General features: G+C 45.7%; 1 protein-coding gene across 2 annotated transcripts in view; it reads left to right on the top strand.

Moving 5' to 3' along the window:
- The first annotated feature begins 8,832 nt into the window (after nt 1–8,832).
- The window catches only part of OXR1 (oxidation resistance 1), a 190,956-nt gene continuing 177,664 nt past the window's right edge, over nt 8,833–22,124 (top strand). Inside the window, exon 1 of one of the 2 annotated variants that reach the window (XM_068161275.1) lies at nt 8,833–9,001. The gene's annotated coding sequence lies outside the window, so the exon portion shown is untranslated. Of the gene's footprint in view, nt 9,002–15,883; nt 15,903–22,124 lie in introns of those variants that run through there. The other variant, XM_068161276.1, reaches the window with a different exon arrangement.

Consider the following 22,124-nt stretch of genomic DNA (forward strand, 5'->3'; position numbering starts at 1 on the left):
AGATTTCCACTGAATAGCCCAATTTGCTGTTGATTATTTCATGCAAAATGAAGCAGCTTCTGGAAGCGACAAAGGCAGCACTTCACCTTAGACTACCCAGGAGTATGATTGCTGGATATCCTACAGGGAAGTGGGAGACAGGGATTCAAGGACTGTCAAGCAGAGCAGGCAATTAGACTGTAGATTTGTGGGTGAGTGCTGAAGCTGTTTGAAGACAGGAGAGATGACAGCAGCTCCTTCTCTTCTAGCTGTATTCTTGTGTAAACCCAGTCTGTTCAGCTTTGAAATTGCCCAAATAAAGGAAGCATGCTGTGCCCCTGAATCCGGGCAGGATGTGTGCAAGATAAACTCATCACTGTGGTGGCTAGAAGAACACTTCCAGGAATTGTCAGAACAGGTCTGTAGGTATAAGGAACTCTACTATCAACATTTTAAGTGGTTAAGGAGCTTGCATCATACCAGGATGTGGCAGTGGCACAGTGAGAAGTATTAAGAACCAAATCTTCTACTTAGTGAATTATTTTATCAGATGCCTTCCTTCATTTTGCTGCACTCCAAACTCTAAACTTGGAGAATAAGGAAATGCTGTTTGTTCCTACAGTGTTGCTGTGAACTGCTGAAATACTTCACAGTAAGAAAAGCCCCTAATGCATACTGTAAGTACAAATTTGTGAAGTAACTTCCTGCAGAGAGCAGCTCCTACTCTGCAGTGAGTGCTGTGACGATTGTCTCACTTCTGATAGTTCAGAATCAATCCCTACTGACATCCCTGATCTTATTTGAATTTATTTATTTTTCCCCTCAAGAAGTTTGCATTGACACCCTCTGCATATTTGGCTTTGTTTTTCAGTGTTGAGCTAGTAACAAATGCTGCAGAATGCATCACCTCTGTAAATAAACCTATTGCAAATACAGGTCAACCACACAGATCACTAAACATCTGAAACACTTCCATAGGTTTGTGACTGCCAGGAGTAGCAATCAACAAAATACCCTATTAGCAATATCTTCAGAGGGTTACAAGAACACAGGTTGGGCTAGCACATTATTGCAGGTTAAGACAGGTAAATGTTCCTCTTACAATGTGTGGGTGGGTGAGGGAGCCAGGTAACGGACCATGAATGCTTTGTGCTTGAGCCACTAGAACACTTTCCCAGTCTCTGTGACCAGCCACCAGTCTTAATAGAATTTAATAGAATAAACCAGGTTGGAAGAGACCTTCAAGATCATCATGTCCAACCCATCAACCAATCCAACCCATCTAAACAATCATGCTAAACAGTCAACCCAACAACCCAACCTAAACAGTCATTCTGCTGCTGTGCTGCAGAGCTGCTACAGGCCCAGGCACAGCACAGCAAGAGTGCAATCAGTTTGCAGGGCCACATTCCTACTTCACACCAGTGAGGCTATGCTGCAGCTCACAGTTCTAAAACGTTTTGTCAGCTTAACTGCAGAAACTACCTCAGCCTGACCTAGCTGCAATTAAGTTTCCTTAAAAGGAAGCTTTTAAAAACTTCTTCCAGCCAGGTAAGTGCAGACATACATCAAAAGTAGCTGTGAAAAGAAATGTAAAGTAAAAGGTGACCTCATCCTTCCTGTGACATATCTTCTCGTACAGCATTCACCTTCACTCCACCAAGTACTTGCCTGAGTCGTATTCCTGCAGCAGAATGCATTTGCTATCTGCACTGCACTCGAACTTAGCTCAGTGCAGAGTTTCCTGCTCACATCAGGCAGGCAGGCACTGGGAAACATCTTGGAGTATTTACTTTTGAAAAACACCTCGGGCCCTTGGCAGTAACCTGGGAAGCTGTCCTTGATTATATTCAGTGGAATATGTTACACATATAGAACATGAGGTCTCAGTCCCTTTTGAAGGCCATCATTTCTCTCTCCAGACACAGTGAAAAGTTTGGTGTGGAAATCAAGGACGGTTTCATTTGCTGCTTCCCTGAAAATCATCCGTGGGGGTTTTATCTTCAGGTGATCTTTTAAAAATCCCTTTATTTTTGTTCCCTGTGGTTTTGAGGGCTATATTTTTTTCACTATCAAAATAGAGAAGTTTCTAATGCTTATTTAAGCTAGTTTAGCATTTTTATGGTAACCAGAGAAGCCACTTGCCAATTTATGCATTTTTTCACTCTATCTTCAAATAAAGCTGGGGCTGAACAGGATATTTTCAGCAGCTGAGACAAATCTCCATTGTCTGGTAGCAGCCATGTCCTTTCCTCTTCCAACCCCCCGGAGAGAAGTGCACCAGCATATAGGCAGGGCTGGGATCCTTTCTGATCCCAAATCATCTCTCTGGTCGCCTGTAGCATCAACACTAACACTTGCATTGCTTTGGTGCTTTGTCAGTAAGCTCCCAAAGACACCTTTGACAACTAGGAGTTGCAGTTAACTCTTCATCCCAGGCAGTTCTATGTAAAGCTTACACAGAACATGGAAAAGGAGCTCTGCCCAAGGTGAAATCACCAAGTCCCAAGGTGATTGTATCTCAGTGATTCCAGGAGTGAAGTATGAAGGGAAATGTCTGAGCAGGGAACCAAATTCCTTCTTTTTCACTACCACATCAGCAATCTGTGCAACGTGTGCATCTTTTATGACTCTTTCAGCATCCTCCTTGCCTTTTACCACCCTCCACGCTCCTCAACACTGCTTTTGTTGGATGCTAGCCCCATGTGATGCCTGAATACAAATACTGAAATGCACCTTTAAATACATACATGGAGCAGCTGTTTTGGGGCAGTCTATGTGCCATCATGCAACAGCACAAACACTATTGATATAGATCTTGGCTTAGCTAAAATAACTTCCTTCAATGACTTGAATTTAAATTTTACACTTCTTAAATCAGCCTTGAAGTAATTTACCCTTTGCATTGCTACATCTTTGTGTCTCTCTGTCAGGGTTGGAACAGCAGAGATCCAGTGTGAAGCGTAAGAAGCAACATTCCTCTTCTATTTTCCAATTGCTTTTAGTTTGTATTGCTTTGTTGTGCTGTGCTTTGGTTGTTATGAAAGGCTAGAGCCAGTTTTCCATGTGGTTAAAACCCACACTTCCCAGAGCTGATTGAAAGTTCATAAGGCTCTATCAAACATCATCGCATCTTCCTCTCAAGAGCATGTAACCAGTTGTCCTTAGAACACAACCTGTGGGGCATTATTCTCAGCAAGCTTGTTGTTGGTTTGCTGTGGGCTTTTGCTTTTTAAAAAAGCCACTGACATTCTTTCCAGTGAGGGTGCTGAGACACAGGGACAGGTTGCCCAGGGAGGTCATGGACACCCCCCCTTGGAGGTGTTCGAGGCCAGGTTGGATGAAGCCTTGAGCAACCTGGTCTAGTGAATGTGTCCCTGCCCGTGGCAGGGGAGTTGCAACTGGATGATCTTAAAGGTCCCCTCCAATCAAATCCATTCTATGAGTCTACACATCTTAATGGTAATATTTGCTTTTATTAATAGGTTTTGCTTTATAAATCTATATGGACATTTTTAATTTGTTCCAAAGAAATTCTGCAGCTGCATTTTCCCCCCATGATATATTGCCTGTTGGTTACTGGAGGCTCCTCTTCTCAAGGTAATCATACCTTGCATGCTGCTGGGTTTTATAATGGTGAGATGATTGACTCCTGTGAAATCATAGATTATCTCAGCATACTTCCAGCCTTCTTACTCATTCACAGAAGACAACCAATGGCTCAGTCATGTCATTGCATGCCTCTGGCCTGGCCCTGCTGACTATGAGAGACTTTGCCTAATCTCCCTTTGTAAACAACCATAGGAGTTGCTTGAGATTACTGAAGGAAATCATATTAAATTAAACATTGATCTCAAAGTAGAATGTTGCACTCCTGTCTCTGGTTTTTAATAGCAACACTAATAGCACTCTGCTTTTACTGCCGCTCTCTGAGAGACAGATGCTTCTGGCAGCTTCCTGGTGCAGAGTGCTCCATGCACTCACTTCTTCCCACATTAAAGGGATCACATTCTCTGTTTATTTTGGGGTTTATAATGTCTACTGTGACTTGTATGCCCCACAGTAATTAGATAACTGAAAAGTCAGGATTTTCTGTTTTACAGGGGCACAACTTCAGTAGTGTTGAAAGAAGGCTAGAACTGATCTATGATTATTACTGAATAGTGCTAAGAAAATTCTTCTGAAGCATTTAATACATTTACACAGTAATATAAGCCTGTGATTGTATTCATAACACATTGCTCCAGTGTTGGTGTCTTTGAAAACAAAGCAAATTAATCTCCTGTACACAAATCCGCACAACGTGTGAAAGCAATGCCTGAGATGAGGAAGTGTCCTACACACTACTGAGAACAGCACATGCACAGCCTTAAAGTCAAATGGTGACTTCCAAGCTGACAGATGCCTGGCAGAACTCTCAGCTAAAAGAAGTCAGGGACAGGTATTTAAATTTGAATGTATAGAGAAAAAAACAAACCCACAACTTCAAAGCCCAGAGAGGGCAGTAAGAAGTAGATTACTTCAGACTGACCATGAAAGACCCCTATTGATTACTGTGAAGAAAATGTCTGAGGGGATATGGTCAACAAATTGGGAAGGCTGGAAATGATGAATTTACTCTGAGTAAAAACATATTCTGTATTCTTCCTAGGTTAGCATATGAAGTTACCTTCCTGTCATACTAACAAGGAATTAGTAGGAAGCTCATTGTTTGAACTTCAGGCATATTTTAGGTTGTTTCAATTTCTTACACACAGAAATCTTTTTAAAAGAAAGAATGCAGAGGCAACATCTCCATTGCTGTCAGTGCATTTTCTGTGAGGCAATGGCAGGATGTACCCTCTCTGTTTTCTTCTATCAAACTCCCCCAGCAGAAATACATGGTTTGTCATTTGTTTCCTCTCATGGACCAATAAATGCTGCTTAGTCTGCCACTGACAGGCTGAGCTGTCAGCAGCAAATAAGCAATGGCTGTCTGACATGGCTAGGGAAGAAGAAGGGATAGCAGAAAGACAGTGAATTTCCAAAGGAGGGACACCCAAGGGTTTCAGACTGCTCATGTCTGCTGGCCATTTCTTCTGGAGGGTATGGTAGCAGAGCCTCTCAGGTCTAAACAGAGTGGGTACTCAACAGACACAGTCACTAGTTACCAAGGATTGTTAAACTCTTCATGAGTCCTTGGCAAGACATCTGTGTATTCAGGGGCCACGTGGGAGATGAGGGTAACAAACAGTAATCATCAAAGTGGGATTTTTTATATAAGATCTTGGTTTATCAAATGCAAAGAGACTTTTTGCTGCAATGCTCTTAAATTCTAAATGACACAGCAGCATTCCATTAGCTGCCTCTGGAGTTAACAGAGGGGACACGTGCTTGGAAGCATGGATAGGATCCCTCCTGGAATCACACATTCTGTAATTTGCAACAACTGAATTTACCCCAGGTATCATCTAGCCCATTACACTGCGTCCAGCAGCAACCAAAGGAGATGCTGTTTGCAGACAGTATATGAATTTGAAGCTTTTGTTCACTTAGATCCACCCTAGAATCCGGAGCTCTTTGACTCCAGATACTGAAGGTGATTCCCTGACTTTCCAATTACTGTTTACACTTCTGTTCACTATGGATTTTGCCAGTTCTTTTCTGAACCTACTGATGAAGCCTGCCTCCAGAACCTCTTGGGTCCATACTTTCAGGAAGACTATTACCCCTCTGCTTAGGCAGGTACTGCCTGTCCTCTGTTTCACACTTGTTGCACTGAGTTTACCCAGCACTGTGGAATTTGGTGAACAACCTTCCTCATCCACTTCTTGTTGTACCTACGGCAGTCATGATTTTGTAAACCTCAGTCATACTCCCCCTCACATTTCTCTTCTCCATGTGGCAGAGCCCTGCCTTTTTATTCTCCCCCTCCATGGCAATTACTTGCTCATGGCACTTGTCTTTCTTTGGACCTTTGCTAGTTCCATCCTTCAGGTTTGCAGAAAGCAGGAAAGTGCTACCTCTGTCCTGATGAAGCCTAACGATTCATTGTTGGTTTTAGATAGTGCTGAACACTGAACTGGGAACTTCAGATACCAGTCCAGGATGACTCCAAGAGCTCAGCTGCCAACTGTGAATTCAGCTTCATGTAAGCAGAGTTACTTTATTTTCTCTAAATGAGTTATCACATATGCCTTGTGCCTCCTTCTCTTTCCCCTTCACTTCAGGGAAGAGTGTACAAGAAATGGTCACATAAAGGATCACAAACTGTGAGGAAATAAACCCTTACCTTTTATTTATGTTTTCACTACAATTTCCAAGTTGTATTCTTTGAAAATTAGCTTTATCCTGTAAGCAATCAAAAAACCCCAAATAAAGCAACGTATTCTGTGTACCACATAGCAAGACTACTCACTAGACTGCACTATAAAGTTACCTAGGACAGTGAAGATGAAAAGTAAGGGTGCTGGAATATAGCTTGGAGTTACACAAGGTGAGGGCAGAGAAGAGAGAATCTGAAAGCTGCTTTTAGAGAGAAGAGTGAAGAGAGGAGAAAACTGTGAGGACTGTGGTGAAAGACTGAGAGCTAGAGCCAGTTGCTGCCAGTATACAACAGCCTCATATCATCAGCACGATAGGAGTGATATCTGAAAAAAGAAGAGTTGACCAGAGCCTTCCCAAGTAATACAAAGTGAGCTTGGTAAAGTGTTGTGCTATTTATGGAGACCAAAGCTGTACATCTTCTGTGTGCTGAGAAATTGTTCCTCTTCTGTCATCTGACAGGGACACTGCACCAACGCAGATGTTCAAATCTGAGGAGCAAAATGCAACGCTACAGATATTTCTGCTGAGCAAAAGTGGAGGGAGAAAGGAACAGCATCCAGATTCAGATGGGTGGCTGCCTCTAGACAATTTACAGCTCACTGACTGGCACAGCAGATGCTGCTACCACTTACTTGCTCATGTCCCCTTTGGTAATCAGCACCTGGGTGATGCTGGTGTCTTTCGAGTGCTGGAACTGTAAAACTTCTCATCTTAGACAACAGTTTTCAGAATTTAATGCAATCTGCAAAAGCACAGCTTGGGTAAGAAACATCCATATGTGCTTGTCTTAAAAGCAGCTCTATTTGATAAGTTCTGAAGAGATTCTTCACAGACAAAGAAAGATGTGAGAATGACAATAGATCTACCCCTGAGGAGAATAATAAAGCAGCCTTCAAGAAAACCCAAACCATGTTTTCTTCATTATTTTAGCAGAAGCGATTGTCTCCATGATGGACAGTCCTCTGCACTCCCTAGGTAGCAAGAGTCCCCAGCTGGATGCTCCTCTCCTGAGACTCAGGACATCTTTTGGTCTCCTGATTTACCCAGAGCTGTGTGCTGGTAGAAGTGCAAACTGTTCTAGGAAACTCTCCAGAGGCTGCCTACTGTTCCTGCAGAGCTCCAGATGCAGCCAGAAATACATTATCCCTCTGTTATCCCAAATCAGGGGCTGCACCCAGAAACTGCCTTTTCTACTTCCCCTGCTGTCTGTCCCAGGATCCAAGGCAATCATAGTATCATAGTATCAGTCAGGGTTGGAAGGGACCACAAGGATCATCTAGTTCCAACCCCCCCATACATATGCTGCATAGTTACAGTACAACCTTCTAGAACATGAAGTGTGAAGGCTGCTGTTAGACATGGTGTATCTCAGGGCTTACAGAATGAGGAGACAATTAATGAACATGATTCATTCCCTTTTGAATACTATAGCCTCTCTGACATCATCTCTTGTTTCTTGAAATACAGCATCACAGTCCCCTCACAATCTTGTCTAATAACCTGTGCCATTGTGTGCCATTCTATGAAGCAAATTGCTTCCTTGCTCTCACTTGATTTGACATTGCTAACAAGCAATGTTTCCTTTCCTGATTATACTCACCCACATGTAACTGAGCTTTACTCCCCCCCCCCCCCCCTCCCCCGCAGTGCTTTTCACTGAAGGCTGTGTTAAGACTTCAGATTAAGATACACTTCCAGGGCTCTCTTGTGTCTAGTGAAATAAATAGAACTTTTAAAACATGGTAATATCCTGTTGTACGTGATCGTTCTGCAGCTGTCTTTTATGAGTGAGGATTTATTTAGGATTCATACTGTAAAGATGTGGCTTTGGGTTTTGGCGGTTTGTTGCTGGTTTAGTGCAGCAGCATGTTTCTATTTCTATAAAAGCAAAATTCAGAAAAAAACAACCCCAAACTCCCGCTCGGGTCATGTAATTTTAGGCTTTGCAGTATGTTTATAAATTGAAACCAGTGTGGTGGTGTCATGTTTATTCTTGCTGGTCTTTTAGGAAGGCAGAGAGCGATAAGCCGTGGCTTAAAAGCCGCACCAGAAGCGCCCATTCACATTTCCAACAATTACCTACAGCTCTACGCTGCCTGGAATCCTCCGACACATTCTCAAGACCCGATTTCGGAAGCTGCCGCTTCACAGGGTGACCCGGCCCTCTGCTAGACAGCGTGCGGGCGAGGGGCAGGCAGAGCCCGAGCGCCGGGGCGCTCCGGGAGCCGTGCCGCGCACGCTGCAGCCCCGCTCGCCTCGGGGGCACTAGCCGCAAACGAGCGCGGCGCGGGGCTGCCGCTGCAGAGGCGCGGGCAGGACCCGGGAGCGGGTTGCAAGGGCATCTCCCCGGGTCCGCTGCCTCTCCTCGGACGCGGCGGGGAAGAGCAGGGCTGCGGGGAACGAGGCCGCCTCTTCCCCTTTAAGCTCTCGCTGCTCTTCTCTGCGGTGCCTATTTTTAGCTCGTCCTCTTGGTAGCATCCAGCTCTGCCCTCTATTTCTCCGTGCTCTCTCCCCTCCATCCCCCCCCGGTGGTAGGTTCCGCTCGGCGGCGGCGGGGGGACTGAGCATGTCCGAAGCCGCTCGGCAGCGGCCGCCGCGCCGGGGCTGCGCTCGCGCGCCGCGCTCGCCGGGCGGGAAGGAGGGCGCGCGGCGGGGGGCCGCGTGAAGGAGGCGCGTGCCGCTGCTGCTCCGCGGCGCCCGCCGCCGCCGGCCGCAAGTAAGTTTCTCCGCGGGCGCGGGGTGGCCGCCGCGGTGCCGGGCGGGCGGGGGGGGGGGGCAGAAGCTCGGAGTTCGGCGTTTCCCACCCCCGGGGGACGGCGTCGGGAGGGAAGCGGGATGCGACCCGCTTGCCCTTTGCAGTCCGTCCCCCTCGCTGCGTCCCCTCTGCCCGGGGCCGTCGCAACTTCTCGGCTGCCAGCGGCCCGGGGCTCCGGGGCAGCGGCTGGCCCCGCGGGCGCGGAGTCCAGCCGCCTCGGGCACGAGCCGCGGCCTGCCGGCTCGGTTCGGCCGCGGCAGGTCCGCAGCGCCCGGGTCTGCTCAGGTGCCCGTGGCGGCCCCGGCGCCGCGCTGCCTCCCCCCCGCCGGCAGGTGCGGCCGGTCCGAGCGCGGTGCGCGGCCGCGGAGGGGAGCGGGGGGCTGCGGCTAGGGCGCGAGGGGAAGATAGCGCGCAAGTAGCCGCGCAGGCAGTGCGCCGTCAGAGCCAGCGAGGCTGCGGCGGCTGGAGGAGTTTGGGATTTAGCAGATGGTAGCACCGGGAAGAAAGTGCCAGCCGCCAGGAGCTGCGGCCGCGGCTCCCTGCCCTCCTGCCGCAGTTTGTGCTGGGTCCTCTCCTCGCTCGGCGGGAGGGCACTGTGTTAACTTACCTAGAAACACCCCCCGAGCTCTGCCCTCTGACAATGGGCCTTTGTTACCAAGCTTTAAACTGCCCCTTCTGCTCTTGTTCTCACGGGTGAGCTGTGTCGCTGGTCCTGGGCAATGCGAAGTTCTTCACTGCGTGTGGCGAATGCTGTGATTTAGTTAATTTCTTTTCCCGTGCTCTGAAATGAGGAAAGGTTTCAGAAGCTGTTTCCCGATTCAGCTTCCCATGCTGCTTGCAAAGTTGTATGGAGACAGCCATCTAACTAAAATAATAGGAAAAGAGGAATTTGAGTGGCTTTCAGTGAAAGAACATCACTGAGGAGCGTTGTGCTGCTGAGCAGGACACTGGTGAAGGAGCTGGACTAGGCAGGGGCTAGTAAGGTGCTCTTGGTAGGTAGCCCATCTTGATTTTCACTAGACCGTCCGGGCAGGTGTTCTCATTTTAATGACCTGACCTACGACAGTATTACAGGAATGGTTATCCTTGCTCATTGATGTCGATTTGGTGAAGTACTCGTCGTTAATATTCATATAAGCTTAACTATGTGCATGCCAAGCCTCATCAAAAGTTACTCTAGTTTGAAGTTGATGAAGGAGACAGAATGTGCAAGCCCTACCACAGGTGTTCCGGACTCTGTTAATCAATGCTGTTGCAACGACAGACGAAACTGCTGTGTGACCCTTTGGGTAGCTCTGCAACTCTTCCCTGTTCCAAAATGAAACGCACCCCCCCTTCTCAAACAGTAACAACCGATCTGGGGGTTTCTGGGATCCAGGCATGCAGGGTTGTGGTTTGGTTTGTGCACGATTAAACTGCTGTCCTGTCAATTCTGGTTTTATGAGTATGCAATAATGGGGGGGAGGAATTCTGAGGCAGATGCCTTTTGCTTGCTGTACAAGACCATAGAAAATGCAGTGGGAAAGCACACCTTGTGTTACCTCTGTTGTCAGTGTAGTGAAAAATAAGGAAACTGATGTGTGGCAACTTGCCATTTCCCTCCTGTAATTAGATTTAAGTGGAAATAATACCAAGTATTTAACAAATAAACTTGCTGAAGATATCAGAAGCTCTGAAAGTCTAAGTGTTAAAAATGCCTTTCCTAATGCTCCTGGAGTCATAATTTGTTTGCTTCATTTTACATTACGACATCTTAGTACAGCTGATTATAGTTCAGAGCTCTGCAGAGGAATGGCACTAGTATCAGCATCCTTAGCAGGGCAGATTTCTTGGGTAGTCAAAGCATATGGCAATAAAAAGTAGAATTTATAGCCATGGTATGTACACTGCTGTATCATTCCCGTCGCCTCAGTTGATTCTTCTTGTCCGGGTTGGAGCCCAGCTGTTGACAATGAGTAAACTCCTTTGAGTGGCCGTGGTGTTACATATTAACTGTTGGGGAATGTCTGGTGAGCAGCTGCCTGTTCTCTGCCCTTCAGGCGAGAAAAGTAGCCCTGGCTTCTTTCTCTATGCATCTCTTCCCTGGAAAACTTATTTCTCCATTGTTTGTTCAATTTAGAAATACCATCCCTGTTTGTCCTTCTGAATAGAAGATGTCATCTCACCCTGTAGGATATCGTCTGTTGTGCTCCCCCAGTGCTGTGGGGAACAGAAGGGCTGAGGAAAGCCATGTTTTGTTGTAAAAGCTGAATTTCATTAAAAAGAAGACAAGAGCCCCCCAAACCCCTTATTGCTAATGCTCTGGGAAGTTCTCATAAGGAAGTCATCATTCTCTAAGGCAGCTAGCCCAGGGTAGGATTGTTAGCATTATCCATCCAGGTGAGTTTGCAGGTCTCTCACTATCTGTTGTTGAGGAGCTACTGCAACATTTTGTTTCCCTTCACATTTTACCAAGCTGCTGGTTAAGTTACTATATCAAAAACGTTAAATTAAGTGTATTATTGAAAGCCATGGAGGGGGAACACCTTGCAGAAGCAAGTACTGACTGTTGGCAAGCATGTTGAGTGTCAAGGTAGCTCCATGTTCATGAAGGGGTTCACACGGGAGGTATCCATACTTCTGTTTAGTAGAGGCATTTACTATTTAGGAGGGATTCCTTGTCTGCTGCACAGACAGCTGTTAGGGTAGGGTGTCTTTCTTGCTGTGAACTGTGGCTGTCAGAGGTAGAAGGAGCAGTTTGTGATAGGCAAAGAATTGCATGTGCTTGAAGCTCTTGGGGAAGACTTTCAGATGGGAAAGGCACTGCTATCTTAATTTCCCTGGTGGTGATTTGTGCCAGGAGCAGATACTCACGTGCTGCACTGCAGCAGTGAGCTGTAAATTACCCTTTTATTCTAGCATCTGCTCCTGTCTAGCAGTGGTACTGGAGATTAAACAGAGATAAGGTATCTCCTGGCTATCTCCTGGTGCATTATGGATGTGTCATGCAGTTTCTAAGACAGGAAGTTATTGGATCTTCAGGTCAAAATGTTGTAGGTTGTGCAGAGGCCTGTGTCACAGACGGCTGCAGCAGCGCCGTTAAGGAGGTTCTCCTGCACACGGAGGTGACTGCCTGTATCTGTCAATTACACACCCAAGCGAGTGATGACCTCCTCCTGCTTCCTTACCTTGCTGTAGCAAAACAGAGAGAGAGGGAGCATTTGTTACTCTGTTATAGTTCTCTGTGTTCTGTTGCATTCTACTGTAACTGGGTTTGGAGAGAAAGAGGGGGGGCAAGCAAACAAGCCCAGAAAGAAAACAAACCAGGAAAGACAAAAGTAGGGAGGAAAACCCATAAATCTCTTCATATTCTGCAGCTATTATACTCAGAAGTAGTTGGAGTTTTGGGTCCTTAGCTCTTAAATGACACAAGGGGAAAGGTCCATTTGGCTTCATTTTGTTACTCCTCAGGAATACACTTGGGTATTTTCATACAAAGAGAGGGGCCCCAGACATAGGAGCCAGGAGAGGAGAGGAGAGCCACCCACAAGCTGGACTGTATGTGTGTGATGGAGTTCCAAGAGGAGTCCTGAACACAGATTACAAATGAGCTCTTTGCCACAGAAGCATTGTACCTCCTCTGGGGCAGATGTATTGTGTTGTCCACACAGTCCAGTGATGTTAACATGGGGGGCAGGGGGGAAGTGGGAGTCTGAGCAGCATGGATAGTGTGCTTTGGTGTTACGATGGGGGTCCTGTTCTGCTCCCCATCCTCTCCACCATCTTGCCAAGATTAGGGCTGAAGTAACAAAGTATTTGCTGACTAATAGTTAATGAACCTTGGAAGCCAGACTGACTGGTTTGTAAGGGAGAGTTAAACTTACAACTTGTGTGGAACGGGAGGATTCCCCCAGCACAGTAAGGGCCAGAGGGACGTGTGCTGTGACTTCCAGTTTATTAAGGACTGTTGGACTCCTGAGTATGTCCTTGGTTGAATGAGGCATACTGCTTAGAAAGAAAATGCTCTTCATTTGGAGTAAAACTCTCCTAGCACTTGTGAGTGCATCCAAAGCCATTGTGAACTTCCCAGTTAATTAGCCAGTGTGTTTGCTGTTCATAACTTATCTTGGCATGTTGCTGGTTTTATTCCACTTCCAGCAGTCAGGTCTCTCTGCCTACCAAAGAGCTACATACTGCCCAGCATCCTTTCTGTGTCAGTTTGTATAGATGGATGATGTCTTGGAGAAACTGAGCTTATCAAATCTTGTGCTGTTTAGGTATTGTCAGGCCCTCTCGTTTTGGAGACCAGTCAGTTACTCTGGTGTGTGTCACTTGGAAGCTCTGCCTGCTGTGTCCTGGATGCAAGGGCAGTAACTTCACACACACAGAACATGACTGGGGGAAAATAAGAAATAAAATGCCCTACTGGCTTGATGCCCAGATGGACAGTGCTGTCTCTCAGGGATCTCTGCTGAGGCCTGTGCTGTCCGATACCATCATCTGCAAGTTTCCAGATGACACCAAGCTGTGTGGTGCAGTTGGTGTGTCAGAAGCAAGGGAATCCATGCAGGAAAACCTGCACAAGCTTGGGAAGTGGGCCCATGTGAGCCCTCTCAGGTTCAGTAAGGCCAACTGCAGTGACTGCACTTGGGTTGGGGCATTCCCCAGTGTCAGTCCAGGTTGGGGGGATGAAGGGATTGAGAGCAGCCCTGCAGAGAGGGACTTGGGGATACCAGTGGATGCAAAGCTGCCTGAGGCAATGGTGTGCTACTCGGGTCTGGTGAGACCCCACCTGGAGTACTGTATCTAGCTCTGGAACCCACAGCACAAGACAGACATGAACGTTCTGGAGCAGGATCCAGAGGAGGGCCATACATTTCTATGAAGCAAGGCTGAAAGAGTTGAGGTTTAGCCTGGAGAAGTGAAGGATCCTGGGGAGACCTTACTGCAGCCTTTCAGTGGTTAAAGGGGGCCTACCATGAGGACAGTCTTTTTGTCAGGGAAATGGTTTTAAACTAAAAGAGGGTAGATTTAGATGAGAGAGGAGCCATTTTCTTTGCTGGTAGATCTATCAGTGATCAACAGTGAGATACAAGTAGAAGTGGAAATATTGAATACTAAGCTGAGTTTAAGCTAATGTTAGCAAAAGCAAGCTGGTTTTCTGTGGAAATGAGAACTTCTGTCTTTGAATAAGACCCTTAGTTGTGCAAGATCTGCTCTTGCAGTTTACACATGCTTCAGTAATCAATGCCCAAAGAGTAACAGTTTGGCTCAGCCTGGGACGTAGCCCTCAGACCTGTGAAGGCACAGTTAACCCCTCTGCATTCATGGACACAGGGTTATTTGCTGTGGAGCAAGGCTGTACCAGTTCTCTGAAGTGGTTGGGACCTTGCTTTTTGCTGGTACTGCTAGTGCAGAGCTTTGGTTTGGAAGGGGCTCTCGCAGGCGGTGGGGCAGGATGCTGGGAAGCATCTCGTGTGTCCTCGCTGGTGACCTCACCCCTTGGCACACCACACTGGCAGAGGAGATGAGCTGTGTGGACGCACAGCCTGGCTGCTGGATTCTGCTGCTTTTTCTTTCTAGACACTGGGTGCATGCCTTTCCTCTTAGTTTCACCATGAACCTGAGTTGTGGAAACACAGGAGAAGAAGAATCGTTGCTCTCCTGTGCTCCTTTGTGTGAAATGCTTTTGGGACACAGAGGGGTGAGACAAACTCATGGGTAAATCAGTTCACTTAAGCATTGCTGTAGATAGTAAGTATCTGGAAACCTTTCTGTAAGATGACATGCACATAAAGCTAAGACTTTGATGCTGTAATCAGAACTTTCCCCCCCCAAGGGCATAACACTACCAGATTCTAAAATAACAGCAAATATGTTATTATTTATTCCTTAGTCTGTCTATAGCTGTGCAAAAGCTTAGTAGTAAATCATCTCTGTATTTCATAAATCATAAATGTTAGTGTTTATAGTCACTGCAGCAACAAGTGATTCACTTGAGAGTCTTCTTTATACTTCCTTTGTGAGATTGAATTATTAATATCATGTTTCAGAAACTGATATTTATATACTGTTAAGGTAAACCTAATCCGTTCAGTCACCTGACCCTCTGGCAGCTGAATTCCAGCTTGGTTTAGGTATTTTGTTGCACCAGAACGTTCATGTCGATATAAGCATATTCCAAGATGATTAACTGGTGATTAGCACAGATCCTCTAGCTTCTGAAGAGAGAAACTGTAACAGCTTTTAAATCCCCTCTAGAGAAGGAAGCAGCTCCTGCCCAGGACTGCCCACAGCAACAGCAAGGAAAATGGATGCAAGGGGAAACAAAATATCTTTGTTTCTTCTGGCTTTAACTCTTTGGAATGTTCTCATTAATTTCTGTGGATGTTTCTGTCATTCTCTCAGGAATTATGACACTTTGTTTTGATTTTTACTAGCATTAGTATGAACACTTAACTACAGTAAGATGTTATGGCCACAGGAGTAATGCTAGCTCACTGTCATTCAGTTCTGGATGAGACCTCAAGCTCTTTGTGGCACTTCCTGCTTGAATACTTTGCAAAGAACTACACAAATTTTAAGTGTGGACTTAAGCCACTGATGGAAACCCCACTCATACCTTCTGTATCACCAAACATGGTGTCTGTCTTTGCATGCATTTTCCATGCAGCAGAAATGATGATAGCAGCAGGAACTCGCTGGTCTGTGTGGAACACTCCTTTCTCATATGCTGACTCTCATACCTCTCTTTTTTTCCCTTCACTAAGGCCTGCCTCATCTGAAATCTTACAGCCTGTGTTTATGGTGCACTGAGAAGTTTTAACCTGAAGCAGCAAGTGACTTGGACACCTCTAGAATGGAAAGAGTGGAATAGCTGTGTGTAAGAAATTCTAAGGAAAGGTTTGAAGTGGAACTAACATTTGCTGCAACATCACTGCTCACTTGATTTGGTTTGTTTATTACCTCCTAGAGTCTTCCTATGTGCTCTGTACCCCTACATAAGCATTCTACAGAAGAGCATGTGGGTATTTACTTGTTTTAAAGACCCCCACAAAATTAACTGTGCTGCATTGCACCTCAGAGTCTACCCCCAGGCATGGCTTTCCATTTAAAGCATCCCTGTGCTCAGGGGTCCCAGAGGGCACAACTGTCAAGTGTGTGTACTTGCATCTAAGAAAGCAATGCCAAGCAGGACTTAATTCAGTCCTTGTCTGTGGCAGTGGTGATAGAAGAAAGTGTAGTTTTGCATGTTGGCTGTACTCACAAGGCCCAAAAGGCACTGGGGTGTGCCTGGATTCCAGCTAACCTGATGAGCAAACATCCTGACTGAAAATGCTGAGGCAAAAAACTGTTCCTGGATCTGGGTACCCTCAGAGAGAAGGTCTTTGATTTGAATGAGCTGCCTGGACAGAACCTTAGGATTGTTTGGATAAGGTTGTTGAGGCAGTGGTGATGGGATGGGTCTGAGGGAAGGTGAGAATGGTATTAGGCAGCTGGGAAGACATGCAGATGGTGGAGGCTTGGTGACTGTGAGAGTGCTACAGAGTCCAGAAGGAATCCTGAGTTCCCAGTTCTCTGTGATCTGTTGTAATGCAGGCAAGCCTGTTGAGGGTATTTCACCTCATTCTACCTCTTCACAATCCCTTACTCTTCCTCTTATTATTGTAAACTACTTTTGTTTTCTTTTTTTTTGACCTTTGTGGGACTTAAAATATTGGAGCTGAGGCTGCCTGGATACCTAAAGTAAAGGAGGCATTTTTCATTTACCTTTAGTCTCTATGGTTAACATCTGCATGTGTGAAATGAAGAGAGTAGTAGCTGTACAACATAACATTGTATGAAAAGATCAGTTCAGTAATGTCAGTGAAATGTTCTAACACTGCAGTGGTAATCACCTTGGAGAGCCTCATGAGGAAGTTAACACTTCTGGCACCCTAATAGAACTTAAGTAGAGTACCTTAAAGCTATGGACTGAACAACTCTGATCAGATGAGACACAGGATACCTTAACTGCTTACTTGTGCAGTGTCCTTCCTGTTCTCTGAGTGGTGAAGCACTCTTGGGGGAAAGAAACACTGCATGAATATAGAGCTGAAAACTGTCCAGAGCTTTTGATGCATTCTTTCTGTGAATGTTGCTTAGCCAGACACTAGTGATCTTGATAGTCATGTCACATTTTTCCTTCCTCTCTGCAAAGGAGATTCAGCTTTGTTCACCAGAATTACAGAGTCATAGACTCAACAAGGTTAGAAAAGGCCTCAAAGATCACCAAGTCCAACCTGTCACCCAAGACCTCATGCCTACTAGACCATGGCACCAAGTGCCACGTCCAGTCCTGTCTTGAACACCTCCAGGGACGGTGACTCCAACACCTCCCTGGGCAGCACATTCCAGTGACGAATGACTCTCTCTGGGAAGAACTTTCTCCTCACCTCCAGCCTAAACTTGCCCTGGCACAGCTTGAGACTGTGTCCTCTGGTTCTGGTGCTGGTTGTTATGTTACTCATCTGCTGGAAGACTGCTACATACATACAGGAGCAAAGGTCTGCTGCAGCAGGGGAAGCTGGTGGTGGCAGTGGCTGGAGTTAACCAGATGGAGACGCTGCGTGGAGCTCACAGGTGTTTGGAAGGAGAGCGATGTGATGATGAAGCGGATTAGAGACTGTCTGCATGTTTAGTTTGGCACAGGAGTGTGGCACAGTGAACACTAAATTGTCTCACTGCAGTTCTGCCACCACCTCCTAATGTTGCTGTTAGGTTTGAGTGAGGCTGAGATCGTACTGAGAGGTGTGGCTTGACCTCACTGAAGCTGTAACACAGCTGTATGTGGCGATGCCCAGGAAAGCTGCTCTTATCTAACCATGTGTATTTGCCCCAAACCCTTCTACCTTTTGTTTTCCTTGAGTTTTCAGGGGCCTCTGAGAAACATGTCCTGAAACCATAGCATGGGCAGAATGCAAACTTGTTACTGTCCTTTCTGATCCCTTTTAATGCCCTCAGTTACATCTAACCACTTTTGTTTCTGGGGTGTAGCCAAAGGCAGAGATGTAAGATGATGTGGCAATGGGCAGGAGAAATTAATTGCCTAAAGGAAGAGCCACGTGTCCTCCCGTGTGACCTCCTCTGGGGAGCACAAGAGACCACCTTTTGGAACCCATGGACCTTCAGCAGAAGCCAAGGAGTACATCTGAAAGCTGATGTTGATAGGGAGGAAATAATTTTTGATGAAACACGTAAAGAAGCCCTGTCGTTCTCTCTGCTTCTCCTTTCCAGTTACATTAATGACAGCTCTCTCTGGCAAAAGTACCTGGCTCTCGTGCTGAGTCAATCTGAGAAGAGGAGGAACAATTAAAAGCTTATTTTTTTAATGACTTTTTTCTTTTTCCTTGTACTACCCAGTCATGTTGTAGGTGAGTGTTGTTCTTCAGTTTTCCACATGCACACCACTGTGTAAACCAGTAGAATTTTAGGTAATAGGAAGTTATTTAAAGCCAACTTCTCCTATGACAAGCATTATCCCTTTGTTTTTCCTGAAGGTCTGCAAATGTCTTCACATATGCCAGATCTATACCTGTGTGAGGGCACAAGCAGTTGCCAGTGTGCTTTAATGCATATGAGTCAAATCACTTTGTGCATGATTATTAGAAGGATGCTCAAGAGTGGCCTGGATAAAAGTGAAGAGGATGGCTTTTGGATGGGTAAATTTACATCAGATTGTGCCAGTCCACAGAAACCCATTCTGAGATGGGGTGAAGAAGTGCAGCTGCTGTAAGCAGCTTGTAGTTTTCCAGATGCTTGCCTGACATTTTATACTGCAGTGGCACCACACAAATTTCAGTGCATCAAGCATTCGGTTTCCATGCCAGGATTAGATTACTCAAGTTTGTATGGAGTTCTGGACTGTTGCAATTTTAAACAACCAGTGTTTTGTCAGGTCTCCTTCTGAGGCAGATTCCTGTTCCATTTAATAAAAATGGACTAGTGATAAATTAATGATCATGACCATCTCTGAGCTGCAGCACATCTGAAGCCTGTGAATTGATGGGTAAGGAACGTGTAACTGATGAACTTGAATGACAGTCCAGTCTGCTGCTGGTGCATTGTTAACTGTACCTCTCTAACAGATCAAGAGAAAATGGTATTCTCTCCAGGAACCAAACTAATCATCCACTTCTCCATCTTGGCTGAGAAATGCAACGTTAGTCCTGAAGGCCTTAAAACTATAACCCTCTAAGGTGCTTTCTCCACAGTGAATGAGCTCTGCAGAGCACTTAGGAGGAACACATGAAGGTCTTTATTGGACTGATAGATCATCATAGCTAAGACTACTGTCATACTGTGTTGATCATTCCTTTATCATATACCTTGATCGTTTAGGTAAGGTTCCTGGTTTTGTTGAACTGTAATCTTTTGTGTTACTTGTTCTGATATTGTCCCAACCAGGCTTTTGATGTTGAAGATACTTCTATAGATCTGTGAGATACCTGCATCACTGTGCATGAACAGCATGACTCTGCAGGTGTGCATTTGCACATGGACAATGGAATCATCAGTTAATGTGTTCATAAGAGTGCATGACTCATAATGATCAGATCTGGCAAAGAATCTGAGCTGGAAATGTGGCTCAAAACTTCTTGGCTCTACTGCCCCACCAACTCAGTCACCTCGTAGGCCTCTTCATGCTTTGCTTTTACTGAAGTTTTAGCCTTTATGGGTGTTTTGAGTCCTAGTATTGCTAATAGGTCACACTGATTTTTATACTTTCTTTGGTAAAAAGTGCTAATGCAAAGGGTAGGTGAACTGAAAGCATTAGGAGAACAGTTGAAAATCAGTAGTAATCTTTGAGAGCAGGCATATGAAGCATGACTTGGGTACAGGGGAGCTGTAAGTGCTACATTTCATTTCAAGTTTAAGGTATTAACTGGCAGAGCCTGGGGCAGGAGGCTACAGAGACTGTGGCTCAGTCTGTTGCAAAGTACTACAGCATTGCCTTGCACAAGTTACCTGTGTCTGGTCCTTCCCTGCTAACACATGCTAGTGTTCTTTACTATGAATTTATCACCTAGACCAAATCAACCTGTACAGAGCATCAGTACTTCCTCGCTGAAATGAATTTAGTCCTTCCCTTACAGAGCTGCTTCAGCACTAGAATGGAGCCACAGGAGAAAGACAGGTTGACTTTAATATATGGAATATGGTGGATCATCCACCTTTGATTTCTTCCACAAATCAACAGGTAGTGAAAGGTTGTTCCCATGTGTTAGTGAAGGGTCAGCTACTGTGTTGCTAATAGCTCTAAGCCATGTGGGAAGACTATTCCTACCTTCTGTTCATCAATAGGGAGGCAAACATTGCATGTTTATATTTAATACAATTATGTCCATATGTATTTTCTTCTGCTCTGCCTTTTGGCTAATTCATCATGTGGGACTAAGCTGCCATGGAGTGGACACTGGTACTACTGAGGGTATGGGACTAAGCTGCCCTAGAGTGGACACTGGTACTACTGAGGGTATGGAACTAAGCTGCCATGGAGTGGACACTGGTACTACTGAGGGTATGAAACTAAGCTGCCCTAGAGTGGACATTGGTACTACTGAAGGTATGGAACTAAGCTGCCCTAGAGTGGACATTGGTACTACTGAGGGTATGGAACTAAGCTGCCCTAGAGTGGACGTTGGTACTACTGAGGGTATGGAACTAAGCTGCCCTAGAGTGGACATTGGTACTACTGAGGGTATGGAACTAAGCTGCTATGGAGTGGACATTGGTACTACTGAGGGTATGGAACTAAGCTGCTATGGAGTGGACATTGGTACTACTGAGGGTATGGAACTAAGCTGCCCTAGAGTGGACACTGGTACTACTGAGGGTATGGAACTAAGCTGCCCTAGAGTGGACACTGGTACTACTGAGGGTATGGCACTAAGCTGCCCTGGAGTGGACACTGGTACTACTGAGGGTATGGAACTAAGCTGCCCTGGAGTGGACACTGGTACTACTGAGGGTATGGAACTAAGCTGCCATGGAGTGGACACTGGTACTACTGAGGGTATGGAACTAAGCTGCCCTAGAGTGGACGTTGGTACTACTGAGGGTATGGAACTAAGCTGCCCTAGAGTGGACACTGGTACTACTGAGGGTATGGCACTAAGCTGCCCTAGAGTGGACACTGGTACTACTGAGGGTATGGAACTAAGCTGCCCTAGAGTGGACACTGGTACTACTGAGGGTATGGAACTAAGCTGCCATGGAGTGGACACTGGTACTACTGAGGGTATGAATTTGTATTTATTTGATTTTTTCCTTAATCAGTTCTAAAAGCACATGAAGCTTTTTCTGGTGCATCAGAGGAGTGCCTCTGTGATATAAATCCTTGACTGGGGTTGGACTTTGGTCTCAGAGGTCTCTTCCAACCAAAACAGTTCTTTAATTCCAGGATAGATAGGAACAAATGTCTCATGTTCTTTGCAGGGTCTCAAGCCAGATGTGGGGTGAAAAATGAGTTGTGTAAGTTGAGGTTTTACACAACAGCATTTTGTATTGCTCCTTTGTTTTGCAAATTTCAAGTGGCTTGATCACAGGGACAGAGCACAGACCCCTTCATTCTCTTCCAATGAATCCTGTTTGTTTGAAAAGCAATGACCTTGAAACAGTGCAGTTCATAGTTCAAATATTTTGGTTGATATTGGCTAATCCACTGAGAGACCTGAATAAAAATAGCAGGTGGACAGGAGAATCTTTGGGGGTTGAATCACTCATTAGCTTTTTCAGGTGTTCGTTTTTCCACTTCCCTATATTTGCTATACAAAAGAGATTCTGTGTTATGGAGACAATGACAACATTTCCAATTCCATGGTCATAGTTCTTGCTTACTGCTATCAGCACAGGCGTTTTTATAGATGCTCTGCATAATGCATCAGCATGGGCCAGATTTGTCCTCTGTGACTCAGAAGCTGTTGTAATTATATTGGTGCAGGCAGCTATGTCTGTTGCTTCTGAGGCTGCAGTAGTGGCAGTGAGTTTTCTGTATGAATGGGGAATGTGTAAGCCTGCCCCAACATCCCATAAATAACATCTGATGAATGTTTGGCATTTAATT

This window comes from Melanerpes formicivorus, unplaced genomic scaffold, assembly GCF_026170545.1.
Source record: "Melanerpes formicivorus ecotype bairdi unplaced genomic scaffold, bMelFor1.0.p_v2 SCAF_56, whole genome shotgun sequence".
NCBI lineage: Eukaryota > Metazoa > Chordata > Aves > Piciformes > Picidae > Melanerpes > Melanerpes formicivorus.